This window comes from Salmo trutta, chromosome 7 (genome assembly GCF_901001165.1).
Source record: "Salmo trutta chromosome 7, fSalTru1.1, whole genome shotgun sequence".
Classification (NCBI taxonomy): domain Eukaryota; kingdom Metazoa; phylum Chordata; class Actinopteri; order Salmoniformes; family Salmonidae; genus Salmo; species Salmo trutta.
In genome coordinates, this window is record NC_042963.1 from 35,426,015 (window position 1) to 35,453,327 (window position 27,313).

Here is a 27,313-nt window from a genome sequence, read left to right on the forward strand (position 1 = left end):
GATGAGACGGAAAATAAAACATCTGCTTTACCCTTGTGTAGTCTTAACATTGCTCTTGTCGTAAGGGTCAAAGATTACCCCTAAAATAAAGCAGTTTAATTCAATTTTAAACCCCAAATCTATTTTGCATGAATAAACAACCTGTCATTCATCACAAACTTTGTGAATATCTGGGTTTTCCCTCTTCACAATGAAGAAAAGACTGCATTTAATCAGTGGACACCACTCGTTTTTATAACACCTGTCATAATTGTTTTCTTTACTAAAGTAGAGGTTTATTATTATTATTGTTAAAGGTACTGCATAGGTGTAAACATACATTTTTTTAGCAAGAGATAGCACTTGTGTAGCCTAAGAAAGTAGCAGAAATGTTCAGAAAGTAGTTTTGAATGCATTTATTTGAAGGGAAACAATAAGTCTTGAACTTTTTTGGCAACATAGTGATATATTCGTATATACTGTGCAATGAGGAATTCAACTACAAAATACTAGTCTTCTCCCATTTTTTTGAACCATTGCCCCCTCCCCCAAGGAGTATAAACAACAACAATAAATAAGAATAAGATAGATACAAAGAAAACGTGAAGAACATTAATCAATTAACTCTAATTAGCACATGTAGGACAGTATGCAAGTGTGTGTGCATGGACTTTGCAGATGTATTTCTCACATGTGCAGCACATAGTATTGGTTTTGCATTCCTTATTTGGGGGGCAGAATTGGGATATCCTCCTCTTGCCAGCTGCAGCCTCAGGTGGATCAGGACAAGATTCAGCCCCCTGAACAGCTTTCACAAGCGCTGCAGAGGCTGCTGTATGGGGGAGGTGCTCCGTTTGAATTTCTGAAGTTACAAGTGCCTTTCCTAGCTGCTCCAGAAACACCCTCCTCTTATTCCGCTTATCAGGCATCCAGATAGGGTTGATCGTGTTCCATATCAAGGAGGCATTGAATGACGACACATCAATGATGTTATGGAAGATGACTAGGGGCCAGCGGGCAGTCATCCTCCTGCAGTTGTAAGTTCCAATCACCTTGTCCAGGTTGTCCACAACTCCTTTGTTGTGGTTGTAGTCCAGGATGATGGCTGGCTTCCTGTCCTCATGATCACTGATCTCAGCTGTTTCATGCAGTGTGCTCAGGAGGACCACATTCTTGTTCCGCTTTGGGAGGTAAGAAACTAGAGTGGTGGTGAAGACAAACTTTGATGAGAAGGCCTCTCTCCCCCTTGTTGCGTGGCGTGCGGGGGAGAGCTCAGGCTTGTTCTTTCTAACTGTGCCAACCATTATGATCTTCCTCTTCAGGAGCTGCTGGCTGAGTTCAATCAGTAGCACACAATCTCAATTTCTCATTATATATGTGTGTCTTTGTGGTTTTTGTGGTGTGTAAATTATTTATAACTGCCGGATCAAAAATGACCCTAAGACAATCTTTGTACCCTGGTGGTATACAGCTTTCATGGAAATATGAGCAAAGGCAATGTTTCACTTTTTCTAATGTTGGGGTCACTCTCAGAAAATCATCAACTTTCAAGTTGAAAAAATATAATTTAGGTTGTTCTCTGCTGAAAAACATAGTGGCGGGTCATTTTTTACCCTTAAGACAACACAAGGGTTAAAATGTTTAGCTTCCTCATTCTGAGAATCATGGATGACTCCATCTTTAGTAACGAGTATCTGCAAATTATTTTAGATAGCGTTCCTGTGTTGGAGATTCAGGAAGAATGTGGTGCATTTTTCTCCATATTCCATCCAGTTTACATTATTTTTGTAATAGATTAAATTAGATCATTCTTGAATAAGTTCCTCCAGTTCATTTAATTTTTCCACCAACTTGTTTTATATCTCTGTAGTACTGTTTTTATTGCTATCTGCCTGTAGGATCAGATATATATTTCCTTTCTTAGTCTTGTCTCTTTTGTCCATAATGTTTGTGATCTCCTTAAGGGCACGCTGATGATAGTTGTACAGTGATTTCCTTTACGGTCCATTTGTATTTATTATTATTATCATTTTGCTGGACTCTTCCTGGGGTCCAGCAAAATGAAGGCAGTTTATACAATTTTAAAAACGTTACAATACATTCACAGATTTCACAACACATTGTGTGCCCTCAGGCCCCTACTCCACCACTACCACATATCTACAGTACTAAATCCATGTGTTTGTATAGTAGGTATATTATCATGTGTGTGTGTGTGTGTGTGTGTGTCTGTGTGTGTGTGTGTGTGTGTGTGTGTGTGTGTGTGTGTGTGTGTGTGTGTGTGTGTGTGTGTGTGTGTGTGTGTGTATGCATGTGTCTGTGCCAATGTTAGTGTTGCTTCACAGTCCCTGCTGTTCCATAAGATGTTTTTTATTCTATTTTTTTAAATCAATTTTTACTGCTTGCGTCAGTTCCTTGATGTGGAATATAGTTCCATGTAGTCATGGCTCTATGTAGTACCGTGTGCCTCCCATAGTCTGTTCTGGACTTTGGGACTGTGAAGAGACCTCTTGTGGCATGTCTTGTGGGGTATTCCTGGGTGTCCAAGCTGTGTGCCAGTAGTTTAGACAGACAGCTTGGTGCATTCAACATGTCAATACTTCTCATAAATAAAAGTAATGATGAAGTCAATCTCTTCTCCACTTTCAGCCAGGAGAGACTGAAATGCATATTATCAATATTAGTTATTTCTGTACATCCAAGGGCCAGCCGTGCTGCCCTGTTCTGAGCCAATTGAAATTTTCCAAAGTCCTTTTTCGTGGCACCTGAACACACGACTGAACAGTAGTCAAGGTGCGACAAAACTAGGGCCTGTAGGACCTGCCTTGTTGATAGTGTTGTTAAGAAGGTAGAGCACCGCTTTATTATAGACAGGCTTCTCCCCATCTTAGCTACTACAGCATCAATATGTTTTGACCATGACCGGTTACAATCTAGTGTTACTCCAAGCAGTTTAGTCCTCTCAACTTGCTCAATTTCTACATTATTTCTTACAAGAATTAGTTGAGGTTTAGGGTTTAGTGAGTGTTTTGTTCCAAATACAATTCTTTCAGTTTTAGAAATATTTAGGGCTAACTTATTCCTTGCCACCCACTCTGAACCTAACTGCAGCTCTTTGTTGAGTGTTGCAGTTATTTCAGTTTCTGTAGTAGCTGACATGTATAGTGTTGAGTCATCCATATACATTGAAACTCTGGCTTTACTCAAAGTCAGTGGCATGTCGTTAGTTAAAATGTAAAAAAGCAAGGGGCCTAAACAGCAATCCTGGGGAATTCCTGATTCTAACTGGATTACATTTGAGAGGCTTCCATTAAAGAATACCCTCTGTGTTCTGTTAGACAAGTAATTCTTTATCCACATTATAGCAGGGGGTGTAAAGCCATAACACATGTTTTTCCAGCAGCAGACTATGATCGATAAATGTCAAAAGCTGCACTGAAATCTAACAAGACAGCCACCACAATCATTTTATTATCAGTTCCTCTCAGCCAATCATCAGTCATTTGTGTAAGTGCTGTGCTTGTTGAGTGTCCTTTCTTATAAGCATGCTGATATTCTGTTGTCAATATGTTTACTGTGAAATAGCATCGTATCTGGTCAAACACCATTTTTCCCAGAAGTTTACTAAGGGTTGGTAACAGGCTGATTGGTCAGCTATTTGAGCCAGTAAAGGGGGCTTTACTATTCTTGGGTAGCGGAATGACTTTATCTTCCCTCCAGGCTTGAGGGCACACGCTCTCTAGTAGGCTTAAATTGAAGATGTGGCAAATAGGAGTGGCAATATCGCCTGCTATTATCCTCAGTAATTTCCCATCCAGATTGTCAGACCCCGGTGGCTCGTCATTGGTGATAGACAACAATCTTTTCACCTCTTCCACACTGACTTTACGGAATTCAAAAGTACAATTCTTGTCCTTCATAATTTGGTCCGATACACTTGGATGTGTAGTGTCAGCGTTTGTTGCTGGCATGTCATCCCTAAGTTTGTTAATCTTGCCAATAACAAAGTAATTAACCTGTTGGGGCTAGGGGGCAGTATTTGCACGGCCGGATAAAAAATGTACCCGATTTAATCTGGTTACTACTCCTGCCCAGTAACTAGAATATGCATATAATTATTGGCTTTGGATAGAAAACACCCTAAAGTTTCTAAAACTGTTTGAATGGTGTCTGTTAGTATAACAGAACTCATTTGGCAGGCCAAAACCTGAGAAGATTCCTTACAGGAAGTGGCCTGTCTGACCATTTCTTGCCCTCTTTGATCATCTCTAACAAAAACAGGGGATCTCTGGCATGACGTGACACTTCCTACGGCTCCCATAGGCTCTCAGAACCCGGGAAAAAGCTGAATGACATAATTCAAGGCCCAGGCTGAAACACACTAGCGCGTTTGGCAAGTGCTCTATCAGAGGGCCATCAGACTGAGGCTCGTGCATGAAGGGATAGCATGCTTTTGCTTTCACTCTCTTTGTAATAAAAAAGGATTTCCCGGTCGGAATATTATCGCTTTTTTACGAGAAAAATTGCATAAAAATTGATTTTAACTTCTCTAGGGCAGGCCAGTTGAATCCTGTGGCGCGATTTTCAAATACCTTAGAAATGCTATTACTTCAATTTCTCAAACATATGACTATTTTACAGCTATTTAAAGACAAGACTCTCGTTAATCTAACCACACTGTCCGATTTCAAAAAGGCTTTACAACGAAAGCAAAACATTAGATTATGTCAGCAAAGTACCCAGCCAGAAATAATCAGACAACCATTTTTCAAGCTAGCATATAATGTCAGAAAAACCCAGAAGACAGCTAAATGCAGCATTAACCTCTACGGGCCACGGGGGCAGTATTGAGAATTTTGAAAAAAATATGTGCCCATTTTTAACTGCCTCCTACACCAACTCAGAAGCTAGGATATGCATATTATTAACACATTCGGATAGAAAACACTCTGAATTTTCTAAAACAGTTTGAATGGTGTCTGTAAGTATAACAAAACTCATATTGCAGGCAAAAACCTGTGAAAAATAGATAAAAAAAAGAGAATTTTGTGACTGTACTATATAGTGTCATTGTTTTAAAGATACCACAGTGAGAAAGGATCCAGTTCGCAACTCCTACTGCTTCCACTAGATGTCAACGATCTTTAGAAAGTTGTTGGAAGCATCTGTCATGAATACAGACCGAATTAGAATGCTTACAAGTTGACACGTCATCACTTCATTTTTTGCACCTGCGCATGAATCTGAGAAGAGTGTCTTTGTCATAATCGTTTATTCTAGACACTTGATAGGTTGTGTGAAAATATTACTGATGTTTACTGATGTTTCACGTTAAAAATGGACCAAAAGATTAATGCTAAACAACGTTTGACATGTTTGAACAAACATAAATAGATTATTTACTAGGTTTTTTTTAGCTTTTCGGCGTGACTTTACACTGCCCACCTCATTTTGTGGGAGCCTACTGAACGCTAACTATTTGGACATAAATTATGAACTTTATCAAAAGAAACCACATTTGTTCTGGACCTGGGATCGCTGGCAGCGCCTTCTGATGGAGATAATCAAAGGTAAGGGGATATTTTGAATGTTATTATCGATATTAGATGATGCTAATGCTAACGGTTTAGCTTAGCTTAGCTTATAGCTTAGCTTATGTTGTTAGCATAGTACCCAGTTTATAGCAAAATGTGATTTCCCAGTAAAGTTATTTTGAGATCTGGCCATTCGGTAGCAATTACGAGATGATAATATATTATTCTTTGAATGACAATATTATAATTTACCAATGTTTTCGAATAGTAATTCCGTGATTTGTAATGCTGGATTCACTGGGAGCATTCGAGCCGAAAAAAATTCTGAATTTCACCGTGACTGTAAATGCAGTTTTTGGATATAAATATGAACTTGATGGAACTAAAAATGCATGTATTGTCTAACATAATGTCCTATGAGTGTCATCTGATGCAGATTGTCAAAGGTAAGTGCATAATTCTAGCTAGTTTTCTGTCTGTTGATGCCCTTCTTTGAATTGGCTAAACATTACACGCAGCTATTGTCAATGTACTCTCCTCACATAACCTAACTTTATGCATTCTCCGTAAATCCTCTGAAAATCGGACAGCGTGGTTAGATTTAGGAGATATATCTTTCAAATGGAGGAAAATAGTTGATTATTTGATTATTTGAAATGATTACTCTTGCAGTTTTGAATTCCCTGCCATGGTCACATGACAATGAATCCCAATACCGGGATAAGATCCTGCCCCCTGGCCTCAACAGGCTAACCTTTGATGATCTTCATCAGATGACACACCTAGGACATTATGTTATACAATACATGCATGTTTTGTTCAATCAAGTTCATATTTATATCAAAAACCAGCTTTTTACATTAGCATGTGACATTCAGAACTAGCATACCCCCCGCAAACCTCCGGTGAATTGACTAATTTACTCACGATAAACGTTCACAAAAAGCATAACAATTATTTAAAGAATTATGAAAGCACATTTTGCAATATTCTAAGTAGATAGCCCGGCATCACATGGCTAGCTATTTAGACACCCAGCAAGTTTAGCACTCACCAAACTCCGATTTACTATTAGAAAAGTTTGATTACCTTTCCTGTTCTTCGTCAGAATGCACTCCCAGGACTTCTACTTCAATAACAAATGTTGGTTTGGTCCAAAATAATCCATAGTTATGTTCCAACAGCGGCGTTTTGTTCGTGCGTTCAAGACACTATTCCAATGGGAAATAAGGGTCACGCGCACGGCGCATTTCGTGACAAAAGATTTCTAAATATTTCATTACCGTACTTCGAAGCATGTCAACCGCTGTTTAAAATCAATTTTTATGCCATTTTTCTCGTAAAAAAGCGATAATATTCCGACCGGGAATCTGCAATTAGGTAAACAGCCGAAAGAAAATACAGCACATGGTCGACTCGGGCCTTTGTCTTCTGATCGGCCACTTGGCAAAGGCGATAATGTTTTTCAGCCAGAGGCTGCCTTGATATCGTTCAGCTTTTTCCCGGGCTCTGAGAGCCTATGGGAGCCGTGGGAAGTGTCACGTTACAGCTAAGATCCTCAATCTTCAATAACCAGAGACAAGAAGAACGACTCCTTGTCAGACAGGCCACTTCCTGCATGAAATCTTCTCAGGTTTTTGCCTGCCATATGAGTTCTGTTATACTCACAGACACCATTGAAACAGTTTTAGAAACTTTAGGGTGTTTTCTATCCAAAGCCAATAATTATATGACAGTTCTAGTTACTGGGCAGGAGTAGTAACCAGATTAAATCGGGTACGTTTTTTATCCGGCCGTGTAAATACTGCCCCCTAGCCCTAACAGGTTAAACAGCAGTTGACAGGCTTCGAAGTATGGTAATGGAATATTTAGAATTTTTTTGTCACGAAATGCGTCGTGGTCGTAACCCTTATTTACCCTTTCGGATAGTGTCTTGAACGCACGAACAAAACGCCGCTATTTGGATATAACAATGGATTATTTGGGACCAAACCAACATTTGTTATTGAAGTAGAAGTCCTGGGAGTGCATTCTGACGAAGACAGCAAAGGTAATAACATTTTTCTTATCGTAAATCTGACTTTGGTGAGTGCTAAACTTGCTGGGTGTCTAAATAGCTAGCCCTGTGATGCCGGGCTATCTACTTAGAATATTGCAAAATGTGCTTTCACCGAAAAGCTATTTTAAAATCGGACATATCGAGTGCATAGAGGAGTTCTGTATCTATAATTCTTAAATTAATTGTTATGTTTTTTGTGAACGTTTATCGTGAGTAATTTAGTAAATTCACCGGAAGTGTTCGGTGGGAATGCTAGTCACATGCTAGTCACCTGCTAATGTAAAAAGCTGTTTTTTGATATAAATATGAACTTGATTGAACAGACATGTATGTATTGTATAACATAATGTCCTAAGATTGTCATCTGATGAAGATCATCAAAGGTTAGTGCTGCATTTAGCTGTGGTTTGGGTTTATGTGACATTATGTGCTAGCTTGAAAAATGGGTGTCTGATTATTTCTGGCTGGGTACTCTGCTGACATAATCTAATGTTTTGCTTTCGTTGTAAAGCCTTTTTGAAATCGGACAGTGTGGTTAGATTAATGAGAGTCTTGTCTTTAAAATGCTGTAAAATAGTCATATGTTTGAGAAATTGAAGTAATAGCATTTCTAAGGTATTTGAATAACGCGCCACAGGATTCAAGGTAGTTTGCAGTATCCGTGGGCTTTGTGATGAATCAGCCATCTGGTTCAATGAACCCTGTTCCACCTGCGGAACCCCTAGCCAACAGCCAATGGCATCACACGGCGCAAAATACAAAACCAACTAAAATACCACAATTCAATTTTCTCAAACAATAAACTATTTTACACCATTTTCAAGATAAGACTCTCGTTAATCTAACCACATTGTCCGATTTCAAAAAGGCTTTCCAGCGAAAGCAAAACATTAGATTATGTTAGGAGAGTACATAGACACAAATAATCACACAGCCATTTTCCAAGCATGCATATAATGTCACATAAACCCAAACCACAGCTAAATGCAGCACTAACCTTTGATGATCTTCATCAGATGACAGTCCTAGGACATTATGTTATACAATACATGCATGTTTTGTTCAATCAAGTTCATATTTATATCAAATACCAGCTTTTTATATTAGCATGTGACGTTCAGAACTAGCATTCCCACCGAACACTTCCGGTGATTTTACTAAATTACTCATGATAAATGTTGAAAAATACATAACAATTATTTTAATAATTATAGATACAGAACTCCTTTATGCAATCGCTATGTCCGATTTTAAAATAGCTTTTCGGCGAAAGCACATATTGCAATATTCTGAGTACATAGCTCGGCCATCACGGCTAGCTATTTTGACATCCGCCAACTTCGGGGTCACCTAAACTCAGAATTACTATTAGAAAAATTGGATTCCCTTTGCTTTTCTTCATCAGAATGCACTCCCAGGACTTCTACTTCAACAACAAATGTTGTTTTGGTTCCAAATAATCCATAGTTATATCCAAATACCTCCGTTTTGTTCGTGCGTTCAGGTCACTATCCGAAGGGTAACGCGCGAGCGCATTTCGTGACAAAAAAATTCAAAATATTCCATTACCGTACTTAGAAGCATGTCAAACGCTGTTTAAAATCAATTTTTATGCAATTTTTCTCGTAAAATAGCGATAATATTCTAACCGGGCAATGTTGTATTCATTCAAAGGCTGAAAGAAAAACATGGCCAGTTCTCGTGACCACGCATCTCCAGTCTCACTGTCCCCAGGCTGACCACTTACAAACTCTGCTCCTATACTATAAGTGGTTTCATAAATGCTTCAAGTGCAGCGTCTGGTTGCTCGTCATGACACACCACAGACCAGCAAATATTTTTTACATCATCAACATATGAATAACAACAAAACTTCTTGTACACTCGCCCAGCCTTTGGAACCTTGGTTTGTCTAGATATGGCTATTATATTGTGATCACTACATCCAATGGATTTGGATACTGCTTTAAAGTAAATATCTGCAGCGTTAGTAAAGATGTCATCAATACGTGTTGAGGTACTTAAGGTACTAAACACTGTTATAGTCTCCCACCATAATGATTTGATTGTTTGTTGCCTCAATAAATAAAGTTTGTTAAATTGGTATAAATATTTTCAAAGAAGTATGGATCATCCTGTTTTGGACCATGAAGACTAATGAGCCAAATCTGACTCTGCCAATCTCCTTCTGAGTTCTTTTGTCCATGATGGAAACATTTTTTCACCACCCCATTCCTTTTCATCGCAACTTCATCTAAGGATGTAGAGTGAGTTTCCTGTAAACAGTTTGTTATATTCCTTTTCATTTAGCCACATAAAGACTGATCGTCTTTTCTTATAATCTGCTAAGCCATTACAGTTCTAACTGGCTACAGTGAGGGAAAAAAGTATTTGATCCCTTGCTGATTTTGTACATTTGCCCACTGACAAAGAAATGATCAGTCTATAATTTTAATGGTAGGTTTATTTGAACAGTGAGAGACAGAATAACAACAAAAAAATTCTGAAAAACTCATGTAAAAAAATGTATACATTGATTTGCATTTTAATGAGAGAAATAAGTATTTGACCACTCTGCAAAACATGACTTAGTACTTGGTGACATGCATTTTTCTGGATTTTTTTGTTGTTATTCTGTCTTTCGCTGTTCAAATAAACCTACCATTAAAATTATAGACTGATCATTTCTTTGTCAGTGGGCAAACGTACAAAATCAGCAGGGGATCAAATACTTTTGAGAGAGAGATCAAGTGTGTGTGTGTATGTATGCGTCCGTATATGTAAGCAAGAGTGTAAATTGAGTGTAGGTGTACGTGTATCAACTTCATAGTGTTCAGATATTTTACAGTCCCCATAATCTTTTACGTAACCTGATGTCCCCGTAGAATTTAGTACAGCCATGGTGTTATGGAGCAGTCTCGAAAAAGCTGTCCGTCTGTAAAGAGAATAAAAATCTGTGAATGTATTTGTCGTGTATTAGTTGATGATTCAAATATTTAGAGGACATTGAGCTACTGTTCCAGACTCTTTTCCAATCTATATTCTGTTGGTAGTCTAAGCTCTACAGTATATTCCATACAGTTACCATTCCCATTGGTTTATGGAGGGCTTCTAGTAGTTTTTTATATAGATTGGATACAAAACCTCTACTTGTGTTCTAAGTGCCTAACAACTCAGCAAGTGGTATGGACTGGGAGTGGTTGACTCCATGGAACTCCATAAATGTGCATAGCGGTTCTTAACTGCAAAAAAAGGTCATGAAAGGATAATAAAGCATCATATCTGAAAGTTTATGAATTCCTTATATAGATTCCTGAAAAATTAAATATTTCCCTCCCAAAGGTAGGGAGTTATTTCTAAATATTTGTGTTTGGGTATGCCATCGGACTTCCCAATTACCACGTTTTTCAATTTGGTGCCTGGTCAGTATTGAGTGAGCGATGATTGGTCCAAACTGAGTATGATAAAACTTTGGCGATAAGGCAGAAAATAGTACATCTTTCAATGGAAATGGTGACACAATATTTTCCTCTGTTTCCAACAAAATAAGATATTTATCTTGATCAAAACATTTCTTAATTGGGCAGAGCACTAAAGACAATGCATATCATTTAAATTTGGGTAGACCTAGACTTCCAAAACCTTTGGGTTGCTGGAGTGTAGGCCATCTTAATTCTGGGACGTTTCCCTTTCCATATAAAATTTGAGGCTGAACTTTGAATCTTTTCCTAGTACCCTAATGGCGTGGGCAAAGGAAGCATGCTAACCCCCAAAAAATTGTCTAGGCAAGAAATTCATTTTGACTACCGAAATTTTAACTTGTTTGTAGTTCTTTGAAACAATAGTATCTAGGGGGGGAAAAATGCTAACCGGAGCCGCCGCCATGAGTAGATGCCCACCCGGACCCTCCCCTATAGGTTCAGGTTTGCGGCCGGGAGTCCGCACCTTTGGGGGGGGGGTACTATCACGCCCTGACCTTAGAGAGACCTTTTATTTTCCTCTAGTTTGGTTAGGTCAGGGTGTGATATGGGGTGGGCAATCTTGGTTGTTGTTTTCTATGTTCCATTCTATGTTTTCTATTTCTTTGTGTTCAGCCGAGTGTGGTTCCTAATCAGAGGCAGCTGTCTATCGTTGTCTCTGATTAGGAATCATACTTAGGCAGCCCTTTTCTCCACCTTCAGTTGTGGGATCTTGTTTTTGTACAGCTCAGTATAGCCTGCAGAACGTGACATTCGCTTTTCCGTTGTTTGTTATTTTGATTTAGTGTTCTGAGTTTATATGAATAAATTGAACATCAGCACTTACCACGCTGCACCTTGGTCTAGTCATTACGACGAGCATCCCAGCCTTATACTGTATTTTGGGATTGACATATTTTTTTTCCTAGAGGCTACAGAGATAGGGTAAATAGGAGGCTGGACAGCCTTGACGCATTCCCCATTTAATGACGAACTGTGGTTCAAGACCATCGCAGAGGGCGTATATAAAGTGTTTTTAACAGTCATAAATATTTAGCCAAATTCCATCCGTTCCATGGCAACCTGTGTTATGGCTTTACACCGCCCTGCTATAATGTGGATAAAGAATTACTTGTCTAACAGAACACAGAGGGTGTTCTTTAATGGTTGCCTATCAAATATAATCCAGTTAGAATCAGGAATTCCCCAGGATTGCTGTTTAGGCCCCTTGCTTTTTTACATTTTTACTAACGACATGCCACTGACTTTGAGTAAAGCCAGAGTTTCTATATATATGGATGACTCAACACTATACACGTCAGCTACTACAGTGACCTAAATGACTGCAACACTCAACAAAGAGCTGCAGATAGGTTCAGAGTGGGTGGCAAGGAATAAATTAGACCTAAATATTTCTAAAACTGAAAGAATTGTATTTGGAACAAAACACTCACTAAACCCTAAACCTCAACTAAATCTTGTAATAAATAATGTGGAAATTATTCTGAGTACATAGCTCGCCATAATGGCGATAATTAAAACCCTTACGGGGTATTGTGTGTAGATTGATACATTTTTGTTTTTAATACTACTTTAGAATACGGCAATAACATAACAGAATTTGGAAAAAGGGGTCTGAATACTTTCCGAGGAATTGTACATACGGCATGTTACAGGTGCTTGGGCTTTCATCGATGAGAGAAGTTTGTCAGGTTCAGTAAAGCCTCAAACAAATTGTCCGCAACAGTGAAATGGGCTACTTCTTTGTGAATTAATGAGGAGGCGGAGCACATCTCAATTCAAACTGTTGTTTGAAATTCATTTCAAATTTCCAAGTTGAAATATAGCCTATAGATAATTAGCAGGCAGTGTAGGTCTTGGTTTGAGGGCAGCATGGGTGAACTGTCCTGTTGCCTAACAATCACATTTTGGAACAGTGAGTGCATTCTGACATCACACGCATAAAGAAACTCACACTGGGGCGACCATTAGAAATATTTGGAACTCACGGGTGAAAAGGTTAACCATGTTTGAGGCTAAACAGTGTGTCTGCATTTACTTTGTTTATAAACACTAAAGTAAAACAAGTTTTTATTTGGGGTAAGACAGTTGAACGAAGTACATTCGGCATTTATAGTTATATTCTTCAAGAATCAATGAATACATTAATTAATTAGTTAAAAAATGTATGTAGCAACTGCAGATTGACCCTTTAAAATGGTACACACAATACCGTACACAGGAACTGGCTGGTCACTGAGCCACTGATCCGTCTGTCTCGGTCTCTCACCTGAGTACTGCACAAAGATTAGACAACCAGGAGGGAAAAGCTGTAATAGGATCAAAAGGAGGTGGGATTAATGGGAATCAATGTTAGTCATTCCTTTTGGGCCAAGCTTTAAAGCCAATTCTAATGTGCACATGACTTACACTGACAGGGAGGGAATAGCTGTAGGCTATATTGTGAAATTGTCCCTTTTTGTTTTACCCTGTGGGTCACATTCTCACCAGATCAAAGAGGGGAAAAAAGTAGCCCAATGGAAACCATCATTGGGATCACTCAACACTATAGCTATATCTCAAATGATGGGCTCCATTAGGCTTTGGCCAGTTACAGTGCAGGGAAGTTGTCAGTTGAGACATCAAGTTTCAAGTTTTATTAGTCGTATTTACGGGATATGCATGGTATACATCGTCCAAAGAAATGCTTACTTGCATGTTCCTTCTCGACAATGCAACAACAAAAAATAAGAATATGAACATGAACTAAAACATAAACTAAAAGGCAATATATTGGGGGAAGGGGGGGAAGGGGGCAAGTGTATAAATTGATCAGTATAATACTAGCCTGGTAGCAGCAGTTGTGATGTGTGTGTAGTATGAATGTGTCATAGCCAACAAGTCCAATCAATTTAGATTAATCTATCCTAAAATAACAGTGTCCTGACAAAGTGTGTAGGGATAGAGGGAGGAAGCAGAGAGTGATATATTACATGATGGTTGTTGTCATGTAAGCACTGTGGACCATGTCAGATATCTTCATCTAGCCTTTCCTTCTTCTTGCACTTCTACCTCCATTTATTCATCTATCCATCTCGCCACTGGTAATCTCGATGGCTAAGCGTTGACATACATTCTGTCCACAGTATCAATCCATCTCTCAATCCAGGCCCCCCTACCTGCCCTTCATCCACCCATCAATCAATGTGTGGGGGATCGCTACATGTGCCATATCAGCCTTTTGTGTGTTCATGCATATTGTAGGTTCACAGTAATACTAGTTGTGTTTTAGCCAGTGTGTGTGTGTGTATTGGTGTGATTGATTGCATCATGATCAGATTTTCAAATTGAAGCCATACGGTCAGGGTAGAGGGTGGGGTAGTGGTTCTGTAATCGGTGTTGGTGCGTACCCCACTTCCTCTATGAGTAACATCCCCTTCTCCTGGGGTCTCATTTATCAATCATGCATAGGCACAAATCTGTGCGTAAACCAGTGCTAGATTTATCAATATGCTTGAGAGTGTGTGTAACTTTATGCACAGCCATGACCATGCGTACGACAAGTGGTGGAATAAGGGAACTGTTTGTCAAGTGCAGAACGGGGAAAATCTATTTTGAAAATGTGTGAAATTGTGAGAGTAATAATTAAAATTGTTTTTGGATTGTATTTTATTTCCATTGTGAACATGTCTCACAGCCCTCAATAAACCAATGTTTTGGATGCAATCATCAAGCGAAACAAACTAACATACAATTTCATACACTATCGCACAACAGGTTGACGTCAACAGGTGTTTCTTTTCCATCAGTCCCAAATACGAACGGAGCAATAGACAGCATAGCACCCACATCGCCATAAAAGTACCATCCCCAAACAAGTTGAAATATGTGAACAGAAAAGGCTTCCGCTCTTAATTAATGTGCAGGTATTTTGGTGGCACGCATGACTCATTCATTCTGCAGAACTGCAATGTTGGACTATACGCCTACGGGAGGGAGCTGTTGAGGATGGATAGCTTATTGGTGAGTGTTGCCTATTCATTTTAAGTGTATAATATTTGCCATTGCTAAAGCAACTTGAATTGTCCAAATGGTTCTCTTCGTAGCAATGTTTTTATTTTTCCAGGTCAAGCAACAACTGAGCGAGCCAAATAAAACCTTTTGGTTGTACTCAATCTCTGACACCACCACCTCTATTTCATCAACAGAAAACTATATTGTTTTCTTCACTTTTCTTGGTTGTGCAGTTTTATTTCATGGCAATGTATATTCTCCGTGGCCTTTAAAAGGATAATTGACTATATATGGTTAATTAGGAGCGTTTACAAAATTCATATCGCCAAGGTCGTGCACAAGCTGTCACGGGCGTCGTATAGAGGAGACCAAAGCGCAGCGTGTTGCGTGCTCATAATATATTTTAATGAAAAAACGAACACTTATACAAAAGAAACAAAACGACAGCAAACAGTTCCGTCAGGCAACATAGAAGTAAACGGAGAACAACTTCCCACAAAAACTAAAGGAAAAAAGGCTGCCTAAGTATGGCTTCCAATCAGAGACAACGATAGACAGCTGCCTCCAATTGGAAACCATACCCGGCCAAAACATAGAATGCCCACCCTCTATCACACCCTGACCTAACTAAACAGAGAAAAAACAGCTCTCTGGGTCAGAGCGTGACACAAGCACTGATGCTGAGAATATTTATGGTCGGTTATCTCCTACCGGTGTACATATGACTCCTGTAAGACTGTTCGATATATCACACTTTTTCTATACTTACAAACATCCTAAATTCTGTTTGAAAGTAGTATTTTAGAATAGTTTCCACACAATATTTATAAATGAGGCACCAGATATTTAGCCTGTGGAGCCAGAGGAGCTAGGTTGAAGGATGCAGCAAGGCCTGACCCTCATAAATATCCCCAGTAGAGCTCTGCAGGCAACCTGACTAGCCCATACCCTGTCCTATCCCCACAGGCCACACATTAAACTGGCTGCTAAATTAGAATCCTAGTGGGTACATACTTAGAGACCACCATACTACACTCACTGTGGGCTAATCTCTGATATGACCTACAGAGAACAGAGACCATACTGTCCCTGCCCCACACAACCAAGAAACAAATCCCTCACACACAAACACACACACACCAAGAGACTGGTATGCTTCCTCTCCAACACGCCCACTAGAGGTTGGGCCTGGAGTGTGTTGCTCATGGGTGGGTTTTTCAGGAGTGGAGTGGGGTGATGATCTGGATACTGTCTGAGCCTGGGGGGGCTTATCTAATTCACTGCCTCTCTCTCTTTCTGCCAGCTCCCAGTCCTCCTAAGCCCCTACCCTCAACTCCTAGACCGTTGCCATGGAAATGACCTCATCCCCACCTGAGACATGGATGGAAGGAGGGAGAGAGTGGGGAGATTAAGATAAAGCAATAAAAAATACAAAATGAGGGTGAGAGAGAATGAGCAATACAGGAATAGAGCAAGGGCTAAAAAAGACAGACCTACAACGAGAGCGAGAGAATTTTAGATAACCCTTTTCCTAACCTGCTGCTTAAGTTCTCCTAACCTGCTGCTTAAATTCTCCTAACCTCCTAAAAAAATGTGTTGCTCTTTTGCATCTCTTCTTGCACATCGTCATCTGCACATCTATCACTCCAGTGTTAATGCTAAATTGTAATTATTTCACCACTATAGCCTATTAATTGCCTTACCTCCCTAATCTTACTACATTTGCACACACTATACATAGACCTTTTCTATTGTGTTGTTGACTGTACTTTTGTTTCCCATGTGTAACTCTGTGTTGTTTTTGTCCCAGTACTTTGCTTTATCTTGGCCAGGTCGCAGTTGTAAATGAGAACTTGTTCAAAACTGGCCTACCTGGTTAAATAAAGGTGAAAAAATAAATAAAAAAAACCTACTGCTTAAGTTTTCCTAACCTGCTGCTTAAGTTCTTCTAACCTGCTACGAAATGTCAAATCTGACATTAAATTGACAAAAGCTTGATCCCTTATAGCCATGACCGAGGGAGAGACAAATTATAATAATTGAAAGTACATACATGAGAGAGATCACTTCCCCTGCTGTTAGTGATAACTTGGTCTAGTCCATCCTATTGGAAGATCTAAGTAATTCCAATATACATGTGGTAGAGTAGACCAGCTCCATATCCGCTCTTTATTTAGGGTACACTCATAGACAACATCTGAACCGCTAAAACAATATGGGCATGCTGCGCTGTGCTAAGCGGCCTGGTTTACACTGCTAATTGCCAGTAGGATACTGCTCTGAATGATGTGACACTCACTGGTCGGATGACTGACTGGGGGGGACAATGACATCAGCTTTAAGACAGGCATGGGTGTGTGCGTGTGTATAATCAGGGTCACCTAACTAGTTGATGAATGCTGGGTTCCACTTAAAAAGGGCAACAAATAAGTTATTATGGCTGCTGGATCCTTTAGCTCTGATAATGAAGAGGATGGAGGAAAGGAGGGAGCGTATTCCAGCCGTAGCAGTACCACACTGAGTTCCCATCAACATCCTCTCTCGTTAGGATGTAATAGAAGGTGTTTTCCATCTCTGCCAGATCGATCTGACAGCAGACGATAAACGGCTTTCATCACACTGTTTGGAGGGACGAACATGTGGCACAGTGTTAATGAGAGACAGTTGATCTGTCCGTTTTTGTTAAAACCATTAATATTTCCGCTTTAAACAGAGGGAGAGAAACAGTAAGAGAGAGAGAGAGAGAGTTGTCATGAAGCACACCTCATCAGTGATGTTCTGCCAATTATAGAGGCGGGAAGCCCAAAGACCTGCCACACGCACCCACACTGTTCACTCACCAGTATTTTGGCCAGGACACCATCATCGTTGGACTCCAGGGCAACCATAGCCTTGTCTGTCTCGATCTCACAGAGAACCAGCTGCCACCGCCTTACCTGCAGGACACAAGCAACAGTCAGACCACTTGTCATCAAAACTGCAAACCTTCTTGCCACAGCTCGCATTGATGTGCCAACCTGGATGAGCTGCACTACCTGAGCCACTTGTGTTGGTTGTAGACTCCGTCTCATGCTACCACTAGAGTGAAAGCACCGCCAGCATTCAAAAGTGACCAAAACATCAGCCAGGAAGCATAGGAACTGAGAAGTGGTCTGTGGTCCCCACCTGCAGAACCACTCCTTTATTGGGGGTGTCTTGCTAATTGCCTATAATTTCCACCTGTTGTCTATTCCATTTGCACAACAGCATGTGAAATGTATTGTCAATCAGTGTTGCTTCCTAAGTGGACAGATTGATTTCACAGAAGTGTGATTGACTTGGAGTTACATTGTGTTGTTTAAGTGTTCCCTTTATTTTTTTGAGCAGTATATATATATATATATATATATATATATATATATATATATATATATATATATATATATATATATATATATATATATAGTGCCTTGCGAAAATATTCGGCCCCCTTGAACTTTTGGACCTTTTGCCACATTTCAGGCTTCAAACATAAAGATATAAAACTGTAATTTTTTTGTGAAGAATCAACAACAAGTGGGACACAATCATGAAGTGGAACGAAATTTATTGGATATTTCAAACTTTTTTAACAAATAAAAAACGGAAAAATTGGGCGTGCAAAATTATTCAGCCCCCTTAAGTTAATACTTTGTAGCGCCAACTTTTGCTGCGATTACAGCTGTAAGTCGCTTGGGGCATGTCTCTATCAGTTTTGCACATCGAGAGACTGAAATTTTTGCCCAATCCTCCTTGCAAAACAGCTCGAGCTCAGTGAGGTTGGATGGAGAGCGTTTGAACAGCAGTTTTCTGTTCTTTCCACAGATTCTCGATTGGATTCAGGTCTGGACTTTGACTTGGCCATTCTAACACCTGGATATGTTTATTTGTGAACCATTCCATTGTAGATTTTATGTTTATGTTTTGGATCATTGTCTTGTTGGAAGACAAATCTCCGTCCCAGTCTCAGGTCTTTTGCAGACTCCATCAGGTTTTCTTCCAGAATGGTCCTGTATTTGGCTCCATCCATCTTCCCATCAATTTTAACCATCTTCCCTGCCCCTGCTGAAGAAAAGCAGGCCCAAACCATGATGCTGCCACCACCATGTTTGACAGTGGGGGTGGTGTGTTCAGGGTGATGAGCTGTGTTGCTTTTACGCCAAACAAAACGTTTTGCATTGTTGCCAAAAAGTTCGATTTTGGTTTCATCTGACCAGAGCACCTTCTTCCACATGTTTGGTGTGTCTCCCAGGTGGCTAGTGGCAAACTTTAAACAACACTTTTTATGGATATCTTTAAGAAATGGCTTTCTTCTTGCCACTCTTCCATAAAGGCCAGATTTGTGCAGTATACGACTGATTGTTGTCCTATGGACAGAGTCTCCCACCTCAGCTGTAGATCTCTGCAGTTCATCCAGAGTGATCATGGGCCTCTTGGCTGCATCTTTGATCAGTCTTCTCCTTGTATGAGCTGAAAGTTTAGAGGGACGGCCGGGTCTTCGTAGATTTGCAGTGGTCTGATACTCCTTCCATTTCAATATTATCGCTTGCACAGTGCTCCTTGGGATGTTTAAAGCTTGGGAAATCTTTTTGTATCCAAATCCGGCTTTAAACTTCTCCACAACAGTATCTCGGACCTGCCTGGTGTGTTCCTTGTTCTTCATGATGCTCTCTGCACTTTAAACGGACCTCTGAGACTATCACAGAGCAGGTGCATTTATACGGAGACTTGATTACACACAGGTGGATTCATCATTAGTCATTTATTATCATTAGTCATTTAGGTCAACATTGGATCATTCAGAGATCCTCACTGAACTTCTGGAGAGAGTTTGCTGCACTGAAAGTAAAGGGGCTGAATAATTTTGCATGGCCAATTTTTCAGTTTTTTATTTGTTAAAAAAGTTTGAAATATCCAATCAATTTCGTTCCACTTCATGATTGTTTCCCACTTGTTGTTGATTCTTCACAAAAAATTACAGTTTTATATCTTTATGTTTGAAGCCTGAAATGGGGCAAAAGGTCAAAGTTCAAGGGGGCCGAATACTTTCGCAAGGCACTGTATATATATGAAAAATAAACTATGGTTAGAAAGGAAGCACTGCCTCTGCTTCCTAATATAGACTAACAATATGATCAAAATGCACATGCCTTTATGCTATATGCTAAATAAGTCCGTTTCTATCATACTGCAGAATGTGCACCATAGCAACTAGTCAGACTCTGTGGTGTTAAAAAACCCAGATGTGGAAAATATCGAAAGAAAAGCACGCTCAATATTTAATGGAAAAGACCAGGCGAGATCCCTGGAATGTTTGATAGCAGGCTACATCTCTAGAAGGCATTAACATCTGTTTAGCAATGAAAAAAGACTGCAATTAGGAAGCTCTGCTTCCCTCCACCACATCCATATTATGCACATCACACCTACAGACACAGAGGAGAAAGAGTGGGGGACAGCAGCAGTACTGGGTGTACAGGAAGAGAAGAAGGGAAGTTGGGATCTGGTGGATGTTTTCCCCAATATCACCTCATGTCTCCTACAGGGCAGGTGAATCAAATCCACAACCTGAAAGGGATGATTCAATATCTTTTGGGCAATTCCATGGTAACAGAATGCAGCAGAGACTCCGATTTTCCATTTTAAAATGTATGTCAAACTAAAACCAAAGAGGGCTCCAGAGTGGCGCAGCGGTCTAAGGCACTGCATCTCAGTGCTAGACGCGTCACCACAGACACCCTAGTTCGAAGCCAGCTGTATCACAACCGGCCGTGATTGATGGCACAATTGGCCATCAATGTAAATGAGAATTTGTTCTTAACTGACTTGCTCAGGTAAAAAAAGTATAATAATAATGACATAACAATTTCCACAGAAAAAACAGCACAAACTGTCATTTTGTTACTAAACTTCGCATCTTCACTGTTGTTGAAGTAAAAAAATGTTTGTAGAATTATCTGTGGAAATTGTAAAAAGTCACCTTTGTGCATATAGTTGTATGGTTTGTTTAACTTATCAAGCATTGGCTTGATAAACATGGCAAACATTCTAAAGTGAAAAATCAGTCTCAGAATGGAATTGCCCTTTAATTAAAAAAGTAAAGTGACGAAAGGTCAGAGAAGGCAGATGAGGTTGGGGCCTATGGGGCAGGGGACACATTGAGTCAGTCTCTATTTTCAACAGGCGATCCTAGGGTATTAAAGGTCACCTCAGGGCAGGACAATAACACAGGGAGAGAGAAGGTGCACATCCAAACCTGGACACACCAACCTCAGCTCAAATAGCCTGCTTAGTAAAAGATCACCTCAACATTTAGGAAGAGAGTAAGGGAAAATGGTGGGAGTGAGGGAGAGAGGTTAGTGGGAGGATGGGAAAGAGGAAGTGAAGGGAAGAGGAAAGGAGAGAAGCAGTGGGCAAGGGTGGGAGTGAGTGTTGACCTCAGAAGCTAAAGAGAGCCGGGAGAACGAAATTAGATTTGTGTGTGTGTTTTGAACACCAGGTGACCCAAGGGGTTAGCCGGTGATGTGCAATATTAAAGTTTAAACAGTCAACCTCTTTAACCTCTCCCCGACTGGAATAGCAACAGGCTTAGGCTAAATGATGACAAACTGGACACTTGCAATACAAGGGGATGGGATAGGGTTTCTGTTTAGGTTTCTAACTAATTCCTCACTGTTACTGACAGGTGGCCTTGGTTAGAGTTGCAGCCGTAAATCACAGGGCTGCAGAAAAGGGTTCCTACTCCACTTGAAATAAACATGCTCCTACACTCACGTCACACAGCAATGAAAAACCAATTGCTGTGCTCTACAAGGTCGTTCCATCTGGGAACACCTTTTATTTCCACAAGCCAGCATCTGTGTAACGCCCTGGCCATAGAGAGGGGTTTTTTGTTCTTCATTTTGGTTAGGCCAGGGTGTTACATTGGGTGGGCGTTCTATGTTATTTTTTCTATGTTTTTGTATTTCTTTGTTTTGGGCCGAGTAGGGTTCCTAATCAGAGGCAGCTGTCTATCGTTGTCTCTGATTAGGAATCATACTTATGCAGCCTGTTTCCTTTTTGGGTTTTGTGGGTAGTTGTTTCTGTTGTGTGGTTTGCACCGACAGAACTGTTGGCTTTCGTGTTCCCTGTTTGTTTTTTGAAGTGTATCATTAAAAATCATTATGACCACTTACCATGCTGCAACTTGGTCCCCTCTTCCAGACGATCGTTACAATCTGATTGTTTTTATACCACCTCTGACAAACCCAAATGTCGGAATGAATATTAAACCACTATATATAGAGAGCGATGGTGTAGCCTACATTCTCTAGAAACATATACCCATAAGTCTTTATAAAAAGCTGATAAATATTCTCTCTATACCACGAGATACATTCCCTTCCAGTGTTAGAGCAGCCACATGGCAACACAGAGGCTACACCGATGTAAAGCGACCAATAGGAGTGGGGTATGGGCTGCCCGTCTGCCTGTCACTAATGAATGGCTGTGTGTCTATGCCGGCGAGGGGAAACAGCATTGCTACCTGGTGACGAATAGACAACGGCCATGTTTCACTGTGCCAATTAGCTGGCGGCAGCCATCAGCTGCCTTCCTTCCTCTGCCTGCCTGGGGTCTGACTGCTGTGTAGAAGGACATGATGTCACAGGGTCAGTGATTAACACTCTGGAACCATCACTCTCGCCCAGTGGTGGAAAAAGTACCCAATTGTCATAATTGAGTAAAAGTAAAAGTTACGTTAATGGAAAATGACTCAAGTGAAAGTCACCCAGTAAAATACTACTTGAGTAAAAGTCTAAAAGTATTTGATTTTATATATACTTAAGTATCAAAATAAATGTAATTGATAAATGTAAGTGCCATCTGTTTTGTCACCAAAGCCCCATATACTACCCACCACTGTATGCTCTCGTTGGCTGACCCTCGCTTCATATCCGTTACCAAACCCACTGGCTCCAGGTCATCTATACATCGTTGCTAGGTAAAGCCTTGCCTTATCTCAGCCCACTGGTCACCATAGCAGCACCCACCCGCAGCACGCGCTCCAGCAGGTATACTTCACTGGTCACCCCCAAAGACAATTCCTCCTTCGGCTGCCTTTCCTTCCAGTTCTCTGCTGCCAATGACTGGACCGAACTGCAAAAAGACTTATAGACTCATATCTCCCTCGCTAGCTTTAAGCACCAGCTGTCAGAGCAGCTCACAGATCACTGCACCTGTACACAGCCAATCTGTAAATAGCCCATCCAACTACTTCATCACCATCTTGTTATTTATTTTGCTCCTTTGCACCCCAGTACGGCTACTTGCACACTCATCTTCTGCACATCTATCACCCCTTTTAAATAAAGCTGAAATAAATGTTAAAAATTTAATTAAATCTATGTTGATCATCATTCTCTTAGGCTTAATCTGTGTCCAAGAAACAGATACAGGAAACATCTGTGTGTGGTTTATTCCCTTCATAAAAGGTCTGGATTAGTTCCTGGTGAACAACCAAACCATTAGGCTACAGCAATTCTAATGGTTTCAAATGTTATGGTCTCTAATAGTCTTCAATGGTAAAACAGAAAATACCAGTTCCCGAATGACGCAGCCGTGTCTCAGTGCAAGAGGTGTCACTACAGACCCCGGTTCAATTCCAGGCTGTATCACAACCGGCCATGATTGGGAGTCCCGTAGGGTGGCGCCAAATTGGCCCAGTGTCGGTCCGGGTTAGGGTTTGGCAGGGGTAGGCCGTAATTGTAAATAAGAATTTGTTCTTAACTGACTTGCCTAGTCAAATAAATAAAATGGCTTGCTGAAATGACATGGAAGTACTCAGACATTCACATTTCAAATGTAGAAAGCATTCAGGGTGATGACTGTCTTGATGAAGGTATATGGATGGAGATTATATAAAATCAACAATTTCGGGTTTGTATAGTAGGCTAGATTATATTATCTAGCGCTACAGTCCACATGCAATACAGAAACTGAGTATATTATGAATGCTGTCAAATTAAGGCAGGCGGTCTTTCTCTCTCTTACCTTTTTTCTTCAGCCATTTGACGATGTTTCCTTCCTCCATGGTGGGAGAGAGAGCAGGCATCTCCACTTTGAGTGGGCCAGCCCCTAGAGGACAGAAGGAGAACAACATCACACCAACACCGGTCAGACCATAGGCAGCAATAATACACAGACTGATCTTCACTAGAGCCAAACGGGAAATTATTTCCTCTAGTCAAGCTACAAAACTACCTACTACCATACCCTGTTCAAAAGCACTCAAATCTTTTGACTTGCCCATTCACCCTCTGAATGGCGCACGTACACACAATCCATGTCTCAAGGCTTGAAAATCATTATTTAACCTGTCTCCGCCCCTTCATCTACACTGATTGAAGTGGATTTAACAAGTGACCTCAATAAGGGATCACAGCTTTCAAGTGGATTCACCTGGTCAGTACGTCATGGAAAGAGCAGGTGTTCTTAATGTTTTGTACCCTCAGTGTATTCAGATGGTCTATGGAGAAAAAATAGGAACAAAATGTTAGAGGAGAAATGCACAAAGAAAAATAATTCCCAACTAAGTCACCTCCTTGCCCCTGTAAGCCTAGGAGCTTACAGTTTTAAGTATTAAAATGTTATGCTCACTGGAATTCAGACCTGAAGATAGCACTAGTCTATTTGAAATGTCCTGCAAGACCCAAATGATACAAGGAGGTGGGCCAAAGCTGTGGGAGAAAAGAGGGAACCTTGTGTCATATGTTCTGTCACTCGTGTGGTTGTACATGTGTTTATTTTGCCGTTCATGTACGACGGTCTCCTTCTGCTCTGCATGTCATGTGTAAGGATCTCAGGTCTGAATGAGCACACTGCACAGCAATGCCCTGAAAGCATGCCCGCTGAAACCCCCATTCATAAGCCTGGCTCACTTAATCTGAACAGGCAGTGGAACCCAATGTGCAATTGAGTGTGTGCTGTGCATGTGTGTGTTCAATGTTGAGGGGGGTTAGTGTGAGCGAACAAGAACGAGAGAGCCTGCTATGTCAGGATCTTTCGGCCCGAGGCCTGTCTGTAAGACATTGTCATCCCCCACCCCATCATTGACTGAAATTATTTTCATAGATAATATTTTTTTCCTCCAGCCTTATAAAAGCCCTATTACCATAATCAGATCCACAGATTGTTAGTCATTGATTGTAAAGACAAACAGCAGAAAGGTCACTAGTTCAAATTAACTTTAATTAGAATTTGTCTGGTTTCTGTTTTCATTTTGTTTTCTGTTTTAATTTCAACATTCAGCTTTTTCAAACAGAAATTTGCATCCTGCAGCAACAATGCCAAAAAGTTTAGGGACACTGCAAAGTCCATGGAGAATAAGAGTAACTCCTCCCACTGTCACCACTGATTAATCCACGATAATCGAGAATTTCAATAAGCATTTCTCTACGGCTGGCCATGCTTTCCACCTGGCTACCCCAACCCCGGCCAACAGTTTTGCTCCCCACGCAGCAACTGGCCCAAGGCCCCCCCCCCTGTTTCTCCTTCACCTAAATCCAGACAGCTGATGTTCTGAAAGAGCTGCAAAATCTGGATCCCTACGAATCAGCTGGGCTAGACAATCTGAACCCTCTCTTCCTAAAATGATCCACCGCCATTGTTGCAACCCCAATTACTAGTCTGTTCAACCTCTCTTTCGTATTGTCTGAGATTCCTAAAGATTGGAAAGTGTCCGCGGTCATCCCTCTCATCAAAGTGGCAGACACTTTAGACCAAAACTGTTACAGACCTATATCCATCCTGCCCTGCCTTTCTTAAGTCTTCGAAAGCCAAGTGAACAAACAGATCACGGACCGTTTCGAATCCCACCGTACCTTCGCCTCTATGCAATCCGATTTCCGAGTTGGTCACCAGTAAAACGAATGCTAGTAAAACAAAATGCATGCTCTTCAACCGTTCACTGCCCGCATCCCCCCCCCCCCCCCCCCCGACTAGCATCACTACTCTGGACGGTTCTGACTTAGAATATTTGGACAACTACAAATACCTAGGTGTCTGGCTAGACTGTAAACTCTCCTTCCAGACTCACATTAAGCATCTCCAATCCAAAGTTAAATCTAGATTTGGCTTCCTATTTCTCAACAAAGCCTCCTTCACTCATGCGGCCAAACTTACCCTTGAGAAAACTGACTATCCTACCGATTCTTGACATTGGCGATGTCATTTACAAATTAGCCTCCAACACTCTACGCAGAAAATTGGAAGCAGTCTATCACAGTGCCATCCGTTTTGTCACCAAAGCCCCATATACTACCTACCACTGTGACCTGTATGCTCTCGTTGGCTGGTTCTCGCTACATATTCGTTGCCAAACCCACTGGCTCCAGGTAATCTGTAAGACTTTGCTAGCTATAGCTCCTCCTTATCTCAGCTCACTGGTCACCATAGCAATACCCACCCGTAGCACGCGCTCCAGCAGGTATATTTCACTGGTCATCCCCAAACCCAACACCTCTTTTGGCCGCCTTTCGTTCCAGTTCTCTGCTGCCAATGACTGGAACGAATTGCAAAAATCACTGAAGCTGGAGACTTAAGTCTCCCTCACTAACTTTAAGCATCAGCTGTCAGAGCAGCTTACCGATCACTGCAGCTGTACACAGCCCATCTGTAAATAGACCATCCAACCAACTACCTACCTCATTGCTGTGTTTGTTTTTGTTTTTCTGCTCTTTTGCACACCAGAATTTGTACTTGCACATCCTCATCTGCCCATATATTGCACCAGTGTAAATTGCTAAATTGTAATTACTTCACCACTATTAGCCTATTTATTGCCTTACCTCCTTACTTCATTTGCACACACTGTATACAGATTTTTTTTCTATTGTGTTATTGACTGAACGTTTGTTTATCCCATGTGTAACTCTGTGTCATTGTTTTTGTCGCACTGCTTTGCTTTATCTTGGCCAGGTTGCAGTTGTAAATGAGAACTTGTTCTCAACTGGCCTACCTGGTTAAATAAAGGTAAAATAAAAAATAATTTGTAAAAAATGTAGCAAAATTTGGCTAGGCCTGTTTTTTTCTTTTTGGGTGTAATTTTGCTCAGGCATTCAATCAGAGGTGAGATTATCCTAATTTCATCATCTTACCAAGCACATTTTTGGTAATCCTCTCCACATTTTCAGACCCTAGTTTATAGTTTCAATGACCTAAGGAGTATAGCTATAGCTCCTTTTTTACATTAGGCATTTCCAGGGCAACATGCA

The 27,313-nt window shown here is 40.6% G+C and overlaps 1 pseudogene; it reads right to left on the reverse strand.

The window, feature by feature from the left end:
* Positions 1–24,201, reverse strand: part of LOC115197797 (pyruvate dehydrogenase protein X component, mitochondrial-like) — a 79,760-nt pseudogene extending 55,559 nt beyond the window's left edge.
* Between the last annotated feature and the right edge of the window lie 3,112 nt (positions 24,202–27,313).